Source organism: Triturus cristatus, chromosome 9, assembly GCF_964204655.1.
Source record: "Triturus cristatus chromosome 9, aTriCri1.1, whole genome shotgun sequence".
NCBI lineage: Eukaryota > Metazoa > Chordata > Amphibia > Caudata > Salamandridae > Triturus > Triturus cristatus.
The window spans coordinates 1183786786-1183799048 of record NC_140592.1 but is presented as its reverse complement, the minus strand read 5'-3'; the positions used below and the strand labels follow the sequence as shown (position 1 = coordinate 1183799048).

General features: G+C 47.5%; 1 long non-coding RNA gene across 1 annotated transcript in view; it reads left to right on the top strand.

Annotated features, from left to right (window-relative positions):
- Positions 1-203: 203 nt before the first annotated feature.
- The window catches only part of LOC146799590 (uncharacterized), a 58132-nt gene continuing 46072 nt past the window's right edge, over positions 204-12263 (top strand). The window contains exons 1-2 of the long non-coding RNA XR_014969287.1: positions 204-752; positions 1293-1380. This is a non-coding gene — a long non-coding RNA (uncharacterized LOC146799590). The remainder of the gene's footprint in view (positions 753-1292; positions 1381-12263) is intronic.

Here is a 12263-nt window from a genome sequence, read left to right as displayed (position 1 = left end):
GACCCTATGTCCCCTAGGCCCCACGCAGGAGCACACCACCTCCCAGGTCCTGCCACGGGACGTGAACCGGAAGTGTAAAGCGAAGAATACAGCCGGCGGGCCGATGCCTAAGCACCCATTGTTGAGGGGAGAGTGTGAATGGCAGCACACTCGCTGCGCCGAGACCCGGTCCCAGGACCAAGCTCCAGAGGCATCCACTGAACACCAGCTTGTCCTCGGGTGCGGCACACCACACTGGCCCAGGTGAAGGCAGGGTAAACCTCCTTCTCAAGTGGGAGGTCTCACCCCAGCACCTGCACGCGAGCAAAACCCCGAGGGAGAGCTGATACGTGTGGTGCCGGCCAGGCCCTGCAGTTACGTCCAGACAGCTTCCCTACCCCCCACCCCAGAGGCCCCAGAGCAAGCAAGTGCCTGACAACGGACGGCACCCAGGCCCAGGCGAGCCCCGCGACCACAGCATAGAAGCCAGCTGGGCCGAGGAGCTCCCCTACAGCCCGCGCACCAACCCAAGGCCGAAACCTCCGCCCGGACAGGCCCACGGGCGAGACCGCATGACACTGGCCGCCCACACCTAGCCCCTCCTCATTGAAGCAGCAGGCCAGAGGGCGCTGTTCCTCAGCCGCAGTACGCTCCACACGGTGCTTGTGTCTGGCTGATACCCGCTGCAAAATCCCTCTCGGACTCAGCAACGGCACACCGACTGGAGTCACAGTCCCATGCGACCCGGATGAGCTGCTCCAAGATCGCTTCAGGTAGGATAATAGACAGATTTTGGCGGTGGATGCACAAAGCTTATGCAAGCTGTGTCCGCCATTCTGGCTGACCAAGCCACGCCCCCAAAAAGAGATATTTTGAGTGAGTGAATACTCTCTCTCTCTGCTTTCTAATCCAGTTCAGCTCCGTTGTCTATCCTTCTCTTTCATCTTCAGTTACACTTTAATGCCTAAACATTGTCTTTCCATGCCCACCCCGCAACCACCAACACTGGCCCTAAGGATTCAGAACGACTATGAATCTTTTTGTCTGGGGGAAAATGCCTCATCTTGTTTTCCATTTGACATGCTTTCTTAACATGCATACAGCTTATTTAATGTTGAAGTTAACTAGAAAAATAAAATTATTTTGCAACCAAGCTGTTGACAGAGCATTGCATCTGATATGTCACCTGAAAGATAATATTATGCCTGGTACCAGTCAGTAAGGGGAAGCCATTTGCCTTTCCACCGTGAATATATGTGAGGATTTCTGAATAATTTTTTACAATCCCCTATTGCACTCCTCTTTTGATGCAGGAGTGAGTGAGGTGGAGACTCAGAATGGCACCACATTGGTCTGCAGACATGGGGACCGCAGGTGAAGAGATGGCGGCAAGGCAGTGTGGTAACTTTTTATGTTTTCCCCTTTTACTATAATATTTGGGTGCCAAGGAAACCAGAAAAAAACGGCACATTGCCAAATGGAAAATAAGGAAAATGGGCCCTTCAGAGGACCCCAGTAAGTGACCATCCTTCTTACAAGGTGGCTATAGTCTGCATTAGGGGAAGGGGGTTGCCCCCCTGATGCATTTAAAAAAAAAAATGTATTGGCATTTTATGCAAATACAAAACACCTCAACAACAAAACGGGCCTCTTTGCTGTTACAATACTTCAAAATGTGGGTTGGTTGCAGTACATACATTGACACATGATACAGTCGTTGGTCACTTGGCGCTTACATCTTCGGTCCATTGCCACACCAATTACATAAATCTTTAACTACTCATAGACATCAGTATGCAGCAATGCACATTTACAAAACCCAGAGCAGCATCTCACCATTCTTCAGCCTTCGGATTTCCAGTCTGTTCCACATCAACAACTTCATTTTGTCCCCGAGCCCATGTCAGTAATGGTTCCTAGATGTCACGGGTCGAGAAGTGGGGAGGGGGGGGCAAGCTCCCAAAAGACAGTTAATTGTGTATGCCCGTAGGTGACGTCCGCTATCCAACCCTTGTGAGTTGGTGCCCTCCTCCTACCCCAGTGTAGCGCTATTTGGCGTTTAGCATATAATAAAAGCAAAGCATGCAATTTGCGCAGCTTGGGAGGGGTTTCTTTGACATAGCCCAATAATCCAAGGACTGGGGATGGGACCTCCAATCTTCCAACAATTTGGCTCACCGTGGCGAACACCTTGGTCCAACATTCCTCTATCTCCGGACAGTCCCACGCTATGTGCAAGAAAGAAGCAGGGGAAACCCGCATCGCCACAGCTTTCATCCTCTCTGAGCCCCATGCGATGCAGGCCTATAGGTGATCTATAATATCTGTGCAAATACTTGAAATGGATCAGTCGGAGTTTATAGTTGGGAGAAAGCTCTTTTAACTGTCCACAACAAAACTCCCACTGTGCTTCAGGTACTGGGGTGGGAAGTTCTTCATTCCAACATTGGAAGGATTTAGGCCTTACCAAAGGGGCAGATGTCTGCATGTGCGTGTACAGTCTCTTAACAAGTTTCCGAGGGGAGGGGGACTTCAGCAGGTTTTCCAATGCTGACAGGGTCGGAGGGGCGGCAGGGAAGCTCCCACAGAGGGCTCGACAAGTCGTAGGCAGCTTGTGATATAAGAACAGCTCGGAGAAGGATACCATCCGATCCCTGTCCGCAGTCGGAGGTGGTCTGAATTCGTTCTCAGGGAACAAATCTGCAAAGGTGTGAAGGTGCATAGTCTGTGCTAACACCCTGCTAATTCCATCCCCTACACAGGGCATCATTGGGTTCTGAGCCAGCGGGTTCGAGGAAGCATACAGCACAGGGATTCCCGCCCGCTTGCGCAGCTCCTCCCATGCCCAAAGAAGCGTTCCGGCGGAGTCTATATCTCCACGTGGGCGCTTTGACGAATTATAAATGGCTACTTTGAGCGGAACTGGTGCAACTGCATCTAGCTCTACAGCCACGTGAGGCTGAAAGGGCGTGGGGTGCACCCAGAAATGCAAAAAATGAGCCTGAGTTCAAAGCGCATAAAGGTGCATGTCCGGCGCTCCCAATCCCCCCTGTCGTAGCGGAAGTGTTAACATATCCCAGGACGCCCTGGCCTGTCCATCCGCCCATGCCAGGGAATTTAGCTGTGACTTGAGAATATTAAAAAAGTGCAGTGTGAGTGGGATCGGGATATTTACGAATAGATATAAAAACTTGGGCAAAATAACCATTTTGCTAAAGCTTTCCTCCCAGTCAGGGACAGTGGCAATTTTGACCATATCTTTACTTTTTCTTCCAACCATATCACAGCCCGCCCATAGTTCAGATTCCATACCTCTTGTGTATCCCGATTGATCCATATGCCCAAATACTTGACCTCCTCCGCTTCCCATTTTAGAGGGTATTCGGAGTGCACCACCCGTCAAGGGAAATATCACTGATTTTGCCCAATTAACAACACTACCAGCCAAGCCACCCAATCGTGTAAACTCCCTCAAAATTGGGTCTAGATTCTCCTCTGGGTTGACGAGATATAGAGTTACGTTGTTAGCATATAAGGAGATAAGCAGGCTTCTGGTACTAAATCCTATACCTCACGCCGTGTGGTGCTGCCGGATACGGGCAGCCAGGGGCTCCATTGCGAACGCAAACAGGAGTGGGGATAAAGGGCAGCCCTGTCTCGTACCACGAGATATGGGGAAGGGATTGGACAACAGCCCGTTCACCTTTTTTCGGGCTCTGGGCAAAGTGTATAGTAGTCGTATGCTTCTAATGAAAAGCGGACTGAACCCCATCCGACCCAGTATAGCAAAGAGATATGGCCATTCCAGTGTATCGAACGCTTTGGTGTCATCCAAGAACACCACCACAGCGCAAACCTCTGGGTGCAGGTAGTGTAAGGTGGAGAAAATAGTTAGTAAGTTATGGGAGTTGGATCTTCCCGGGATGAACCCCGATTGATCCAGGAGTGCAATCATGGGGAGAAGCGGCTGCAACCGATTCGCGAGCAACTTGGCTAGGATTTTAACATCCACATTTATCATCGATAATGGTCTATACGAATCAACCTCCGATTCTGGTTTACCGGGCTTCAACAAGGTGATAATCACAGCTTTCCTCATGGAGTCAGGCAATATCCCCCCCTCTAGAGCTTCCTCATACACCGCCCGCAACCTAGGTGCCAATTCCGCAATGTATGTTTTATAGAAAGATGTGGTCAGACCATCAGGTCCAGGGGCCTTATCAAGCGGCAAACTTTTTATAACCTGGACAACATCTTCAGCAGTGAAGGGGAGATCCACATAGTCTCTGTGAGTGATATTAAACCAGGCCAGCGCAATCGAGTCCAGAAATGACTGCAGCCCCTCGGGGCATGTATCTTGGGTAGCAGTATAGAGTTGAGAGTAAAAGGTGGAAAAAGCATTTAGGATTTCTACCTGGCCTCTAACTGCAGTGTCTGGTGCGGTGTGTACTTCATGTATAAATTACGTGGATCTAGGTGGTCAGATCATACCCGCTAGTGTGCGTCCTGGCCTGTCCCCCTCTCCATATCGCCTTGCCTCTGCATACTTCCCGAGGAACTTAAGCTCTCGCTGTGCCTCCTCGGAGAAGTCCAGTAGCTTGGCCTTCAAGAGACCAAGTACGGTTGGATCATTGGTGGAGTAAAATCTCCCCTCAAGTTCCTTAATTTGAGTCTCAAATGAAGTAATCGTGCCCCTGATTGCCTTCAAGACTCCCGCCTGTCTGGCAATACACTGACCCCTTATCACAACTTCGAAAGCCTCCCAAAGGGAAGCCTCAGTGGCTACCAACCCAGTGTTCAAAGCGAAGTACTCAGTGATGTCCGTCCGTATCTCTTTTTTAAATGCTTCATCAAGTAGGGCATATGGCGGAAGATGCCAGGTGAAGGCGCGCTGCGGTGAATTTGGAACGATTAGTTTCAGCAAGCAGGGAGCATGATCTGACAATGAGCATGGTAAGTGTGTCATATTAACAGTCCAGGTGGCCATATCTCTAGATACTAGCCAGAAGTCCAAGCGGGACCATGCGCTGTGGTGATCGGAAATACAGGTGCCCTCCCTGGTCTGGGGGTGTCTGGCGCGCCATATATCTATCAAGTCTCCATCAGTGATTATAGCACGCAGTGCGGCACTAGCTGCTGGATGTAATGAGCGGGAGATGCCCCGCCTGTCTAAGTCATCATCTAGGATGGCATTGACGTCGCCCCCCCACAGTATTGTGCTACAGCCCGTCGCCCTTATTTTCATCCAAACATTATTGAAGAACTCTGGGGAATCCACATTAGGCCCATAGACGGCCACAATGACCATGGAGACACCACACGATACCCCCCCGTATGAGGGCATATCGACCATCGGGATCAGCCTGCACCAGCCCCTCCCTCCAGTCCAAACCCCGTTTAATCAATACAGCCACCCCGTGCGCATAATTGGAATATACGGATGAATAAACCTTCACCGACTATGACGGATCCTCTGTGAAGATGTGTTTCCTGCAATACACAGATGTCTACATTGTGTCTGGACAGGTGAGCATGAATCAGTCTAGCCTTTCTACCATCATTTAGCCCACGGATGTTTCAAGTAACGCAATTCAGCACATTAGTGGCGCTATGTGTAGGGTGCATTGGCTTGTTCTATAGGTATAACGGTCCCAACATGACCGCCAACCGTGGACTGCACATTTTAGCCAACCATTCTCATACTTACTGGCATGAAACGATAAAACCCACTCAATGCCCCCCCACCACCCACTCCAACCCCCCAATTAGGTTGCAGAATACCCCCCCAAAAATAGGAACAAAAGGGAAAGAAATCTATTCATTTAAAAAAAACGGGATTCTTCCCACGGCGGCGCAGTAGTGCCGGCAAACTACCTTGTTCACACAAGGTGGCCGGGAGATCTGTGGATGGCGCCAAATGCCCAAAAGCTCATCCATTCAATTCACATAAAAACGTCTTAGCAACAAAAGGAACAGCAGGCCTCATTATGGTAACTGACCCCACATCCGTCCAAACCCCACATTTCAACTTGTTCAAAGTAACAATCAGCCCCTCAATACGATACCCATATCAGCCATTGTCACTTAAGTGGTCTCCTGCAGTCTTCTCCACTGTGCGATTTCCTTTCGCGTTCTTGCCTCCTACGTGTTTGGCGAATTTCAGTGCGGATTTCGAGTCTGTGAAAAAGTGAACAGTCCCATCATACGAAACTTTCAACTTGGCTGGGTATAGCAGGGAATATGAAATCTGTGCCTGCAAAAGGATAAGCTTGGCTGGGAGAAATTCCCGTCGCGCCGCCTGCACCGCCGGGATGAAGTCGGGATAGAAGGAGATGGTGTCACCCCTGTGTTTAATTTGTCCTTTCTCTCTAGCCAGCCGGAGGATACAGTCTCTATCCTGATAGTTCAATAGTTTGTCTATGATGGGTCTGGGTGGCGCGCCAACAGGGGGCTTCGGCCCCAGCAACCGTTGAGCTCTTTCTACCACGAACACAGATGACAGGCCGGGGTCAAATAACTCATGAAGTAGATCCGTGATGAAGGACTCCATTTTAGAAATTGCCGTTGTCTCTGAAACACCAGTAATTCGTAGATTGTTACGTCTCGACCTTGCTTCCAAATCGTCATTCTTAGCTCTGATGACCCCCAAGAGCTTGTCCATGTGTAGTAACTGTTCTTTAGTTTCCACCTAAAACTCATGGAATTCAGTATGGCGGTTCTCGAGTGTGTCCAGGCGTGTCTCGTATGTCATCACCTGGGATTTAACAGAGTCTAGCTGTGATGTCAGGGTGTCCAATTTTGTGTCAATATTTCAAAGGCTGGAGCGCAGTTCTAGCATAAGTGTTCGCAAATCTTCGCCCTGGTCCTCCGCCTGCGAGTCATGTTGACTACTTGTCTGTGCCTCATTCTCTGATTCCGTATGGCGTGTGGTACATTTGTTCTCAAAAGTCAACTTTGGCTGTTTCGCATCTGGCTTGCCCATGTCGATGGTAGCGTGGAGCACCCGACAGGGGAAGATCAAATCAGGGTTACACTAGCCAGATCACCTCTCGATTCACTGTGCCACCAGCGCTCGGCTGTTTTAGGCCGGTTCACCTCCCACCTTCCACGCAGGCAAGCACCTATCGTGCATATAATGACTTCCAATAGCCTCCTCAGGGTAGAGCTCCTAGGTACTCCACTATTGCAGTGGCACCTCCCCCAGGCGGCACAGACCCAGCACCCGGGCTAGTATTCTCCTCCAGTTAACGGCAGAAGACACAAAGGCACGCAGTCACCACGTGCAGTTATGCTAGAACGCTAAGGTAGCAGCCAGGGCACACCTCCACGCCCCCACCTGCAGTTTCTCCAGGTCGCTAGGGTTCCAGCCAGGGCAGGCCTCTACACTCCCACGGCGCTACATCAGGTCACGCAGATGTGGCATCCACAGCGGCAAAAGCACCTCACACGAATCATGCAAATGTACTTACTTCCGCTCCACCGAGGTTCGCGATCACCGCAGGCCTCAAGCTCGCGCCACATCGGTTGTGCATAATATCCTTTGCTGACGATACGCAGTTACTATTTACCTGCGAGAAGGGCCACACGATGAGAGGTAGCGAAATTAATACTTGCCTGTCTAAGGTGTTCGCCTGGTTTCGGCAAAATCATTTGCTTGGCAACACAGACAAATCTGAAATCAACTTTTTTGGCCATAACCTGGGAGAGGAATGGTGCAAATGGTGGCCCTTAAACTAAAACTTGTCCCCCCCCAGTAAGTCCAGTCATCACCGCAAAAAACCTTGGAGTTAAGCTGGACGCTGATATGTCCATGAAGTCCCAAGTGCTAACAGTGGCCGCCACCTGTTGTTTTGGCCTTCTAAAAATGATGAGGAACTTCCTCCCTCTACTCTCAATTGAGCACAGAAAAACAGTGGTTCAAGCCCTGGTCACGTCAAGGCTGGACTATGTTAACGTTTTGTACCTCGGCCTCCCTGAGTATTTATTAGGACGCCTGCAAGTGGTACAAAATGCGGCAGCCAGGGCTGGCGTTATGGTCGGCCCCAGGACACATATGACTCCTCACTTAAAGTCCCTGCACAGGCTTCCGGTGCGAAAGAGAGTTGACTTTAAAGCCCTGGTGCTGACCTTCAAGGCTTTCCACAACATAGGAGCCCCTATATTAACAACAGAATTCAGCATTATGCCCCATCCAGAACCTTGAGGTCTTCAACCCTCCAACTGTCGATCGTGCCGAAGTTCAATCGTTCTCCATTGGGGGGCCGCTCTTTTCAAGTAGTGGCCACTGAACTATGGAACAGCCTATCGTCTTCTATAAGACAGATGCAGGATCTCCTCAGCTTCAGGATTAGTCTTAAAACTTGGCTTTTCCAACATTAACGGAGTCGTAAAGGCAGGTGCAGCCGGTGTGGTGTTAAAAGGGTCTTTTAGCGCCGGGACACCCTTTAGAGTAGCCGTGCGCTTTACAAATACCCAGTAACATAACATAACATAACATGACATGACATAACATAACATAACATAACATAACATTATAGGTGATTTTAGCAAGAGATGCTAATTCTCAGTAGGAAACAAAATGCATCTGAGCATATTGTTTTTAACACCAGTTTTTTTGTCCAAGAAATCAGAAATAATATATGAAGATGAAATATGCAAGATTTTTATCAGGTTTTAGTGCTACAGCGGCCTTTTAAAGGGAGGTAATAATTGTAATAGATCTGCAGCCGGAAGTGTCACCTTCAAAGCTTCCCATCTCCGGCTTTGTAGGCGTTAAAATGTGTTGCTTTATCGTGCAAATTCATGGCAGTGGCTCGGGGCGGCTGTTGTTTACAGCACAGCAGAAGGGAGCTTCGCAGCCGAAGCATTAAATATAGGTCAAACGCCTTCACTTCTCCCAATGAAAGGTAGTCTATTTTTAAAGACAGTTTGATGCACAACAGGACGTGGTGGATGCAAATGTTTGTAGCCTGTGCTCTAATACTCATTAAAATCCGTCTATTGGGGTCTTTTTGAGGCAATTTTTGTCAGCCTTCTTGAAAACCGTCATGTAGGTAACCAGATTTTGGGTTTCAGTGAGCCATGAGCACAGCAGTGCCCAGTGACCCCAACCCATGCCCCCTTTCACCATCCTGTTTGCTCGCATATGCAATTTGACCACCTAAAAATAACACAAGGGGGAACATTTATCAAAAATCCATGAAGCGTATTAAGCCACCTTGCTGCGTTGTGCTGCGTGAAAGGGCAGGAATGTGACGTATTTAACATCATACAGCGCATTCCTGTCCTTTCCATACGCTAGTGCACAATGTGCTGCCTAGCGCCAACGCAAGCAGAAACACCTTCCTGCACAAAAACCGTCCTCTGAGGCATTTTCCTCTTTCTGTGTGTGCCGCGGAATGCAGCACATAAAGAAAGAGAAAAAAACAAAGAGAAATACCGGTATTTCTCCTTGTTACACATCACCTGGGGAGGTGTAGCATTTTGAGTCTCTTCCAGGTCTACCAGTAATTATAAGTCTGGAAATCCATGGTTGAATGCACAGGAACACCCATGCTCCACCCATGGAACGCCTCCCTGGGGCAGAATAACACAATGCATCGATTTGCAATGGGTTGGGTTACTCTAGATTTACCAAGCCACTCAGGGCCAAGCAAGGTGGCCTTGTGTGGCTTAAGGAATCTAATTTAGTAGTTGCGTTGCACTTGCGCCGCCTTGTGTGGTGCAAGGACGATGCAACTCATTGATGAATATGCCCCAAAATACTCTCATCCATTTCATTGTTGTCACAGTACATGGCTTGCTCTCAAAGGCCTATCCATCTGCTCGTCCACCCATCTGTCCAAAATCCACCCCATGCACACCCAATAGATGTTGGCATTCATTATTATTTAACTCTTCAATTGTTTCTTCAGTACTTATTTCTACATTAGATATAGCTAGAAATGCCTTTGAATTGCTTATGAAATTATCAATATGTTTCGAGTCTGGTGGCTTCTTGGAATAATGCGGAAGAGACTTGTGTTTGACCTCCGTGTTTGCAGGTTCTTATTCTGGTTCGTCCATTGAAACTTTCGGACCTGTTGACAAATCTTCCTCCCTAAACCCTCAACGAGTTTGTGGGTTATCCATTCCACTTTCCATCCCGGAAGAGGAGTTTCTCCTTTGCGGGAGTAAAATCCCAACTGTATCCATGGTGGGAAAGGGGAGAATAGTCACAAATTCAAGAGACTGAGGCATTCACAAGAGCCAGTATCCAAACTTTGTGTGAGATTTACCACCCTGTAATTCTATGCATTGTTGTGGAGATTTACGCAGTAGCAGAACCAGTTACGCCTGTCAGTATCTTCCTGTGGATAGCTACCAGGTGTAAATGGAACCTTTTCTGGACATAGCTTAGGCATAGTTTTATGGTCTTACAATAATTTGTGAAACAAGTTCATCACGTTATAGATTCTTCATTACGATTGTTTCATTATTCAAGGTGGTCCGCATTAAAAGCCCGAATAAAAAATTCTAGAGTATAATCAAGGCCATCTTTTGTTTCAATGCTTTCAGAGAGAAAAGCCCAATTGCCTCATTATGGATCCTAATCTTAACATCACCTTGCTTAAAAAGATGCAAAGTATCAAACATGCTTTGCAAATGCAGCCCTTTCAATATCCTTTACTAAATAAAGCTAGATATACAAGTCCTAGCCCAATTGGGATAGCATTTAGGTTCCTTGTGATTTATCACCAACAAAGAATTATGAAAAGCAAAAGTATTGTCTTCAAAGTGGACTGAGGGAAACCTCCATCAATAGGTTCTAGAATCTTATGTTAGAGTATGTTGATATTAAGGAGTGTATTATTTGCAGCACCACTTCTTTTTTACAAACACTCTTTAACTTGTGCATTTGCCCTATTTATTTTGGGGAGAGACAATGATCCTTTGTCAATTGTTAACAAAAGTATCATCAGACACCAATCCATACTTCATGAGTTTTTGCGTTTGCGACTGTGGGCAACTATATATTTTAAGAACAGTTATATTTCCGCTCCAAGTCTGAGGATGCTTATCTTGTCTACAAATTCTTATCCTTACTTCATGTTTTCTGTTTAAAATAGTTCACAATTACTAATTCTATGTGCAGAAATGGAAAGATAACCAGTCAGAACAGCTGTTGCTTTTACTAAATTACAATCTGTTCATTTATCAATTTCTTCAATAAAATGACATGATGTGGGCCGGACAAGCGTCCGACTGCCATCGCTGCGGGCAGGGGACCACCCGGCAAGACTCCAGCGGTCTCACCACCCAATTACAATGTGCCTGCTGGGCTGGTGGACAGAAAAGTCCTTCATAAAACTGCGGCTTTTGTAGCGGCCACGGGAAAGGGCCGCAGCACAAGCAGCAGTGTTATTGATAGCTTTGTGCACATTCACGCACCGTGTGCCAGGCACCATGTGGTGCCTGACACACGGTGCTTGAATGTGCATGGGGGAACTACATGGGCCCCCGGGCCACAATGGTGCCTGGCACGCGGTGCTTGAATGTGCATGGGGGAACTACATGAGCCCCCAGGGCCACATTACAGTGGCCCACGGGGGCCCTGCTTGCGGGCCCCCAAAGTCCCTTTCCAGGTGCTTTTTCATTCATCATAATGACAGACTTAGAAACATTGAGCAGTAATCAAGTGATGAATAAAATGAATGAAACACATCCTACATACACCATTTCACAGATATAGCTAAAAAGCATCAGCTACAAATTGCAAGGTCATTCATACAAATACTCAAATCTTTACCCTATGATTGTAATCTATTGAGTATCATTATGTTAATAAGACCCCCTTATTTAACATTTCTAGTAGCATACATATTCTCTGGGTGCCTATTCTTAAGGAGGAATATAACTGATTCTCATCTATTGGAGTTATTACATTTTTGAAAGATAAGATTAATCATTTTTCCATGCTTCTTAATAATGTTGTCACAAAAGAATAAAGGGCATCTGACCCTCAACTTCACATCATTTTCAATTACATTCAAGTGTTCCTGTGGTTACACACTGCCTGCCAGACAATTAATAGAGCTCATAACGAAACAATATTTGCTCTTAAGCTTGGATCTCACAGGAGGCAATTACATCTACATGGGCCTCTCTTCAAAGTGGATTCTTATGTGAGTTATGAAGAGTGATCAGAGACAGATTTTGGATCACTTGACAGCTTATTAATACAACTTACTTCTTCTTGAATAGTGCTCGATCTCTAAGAAGCAGCCTGGCTCAAAGATGCCAGA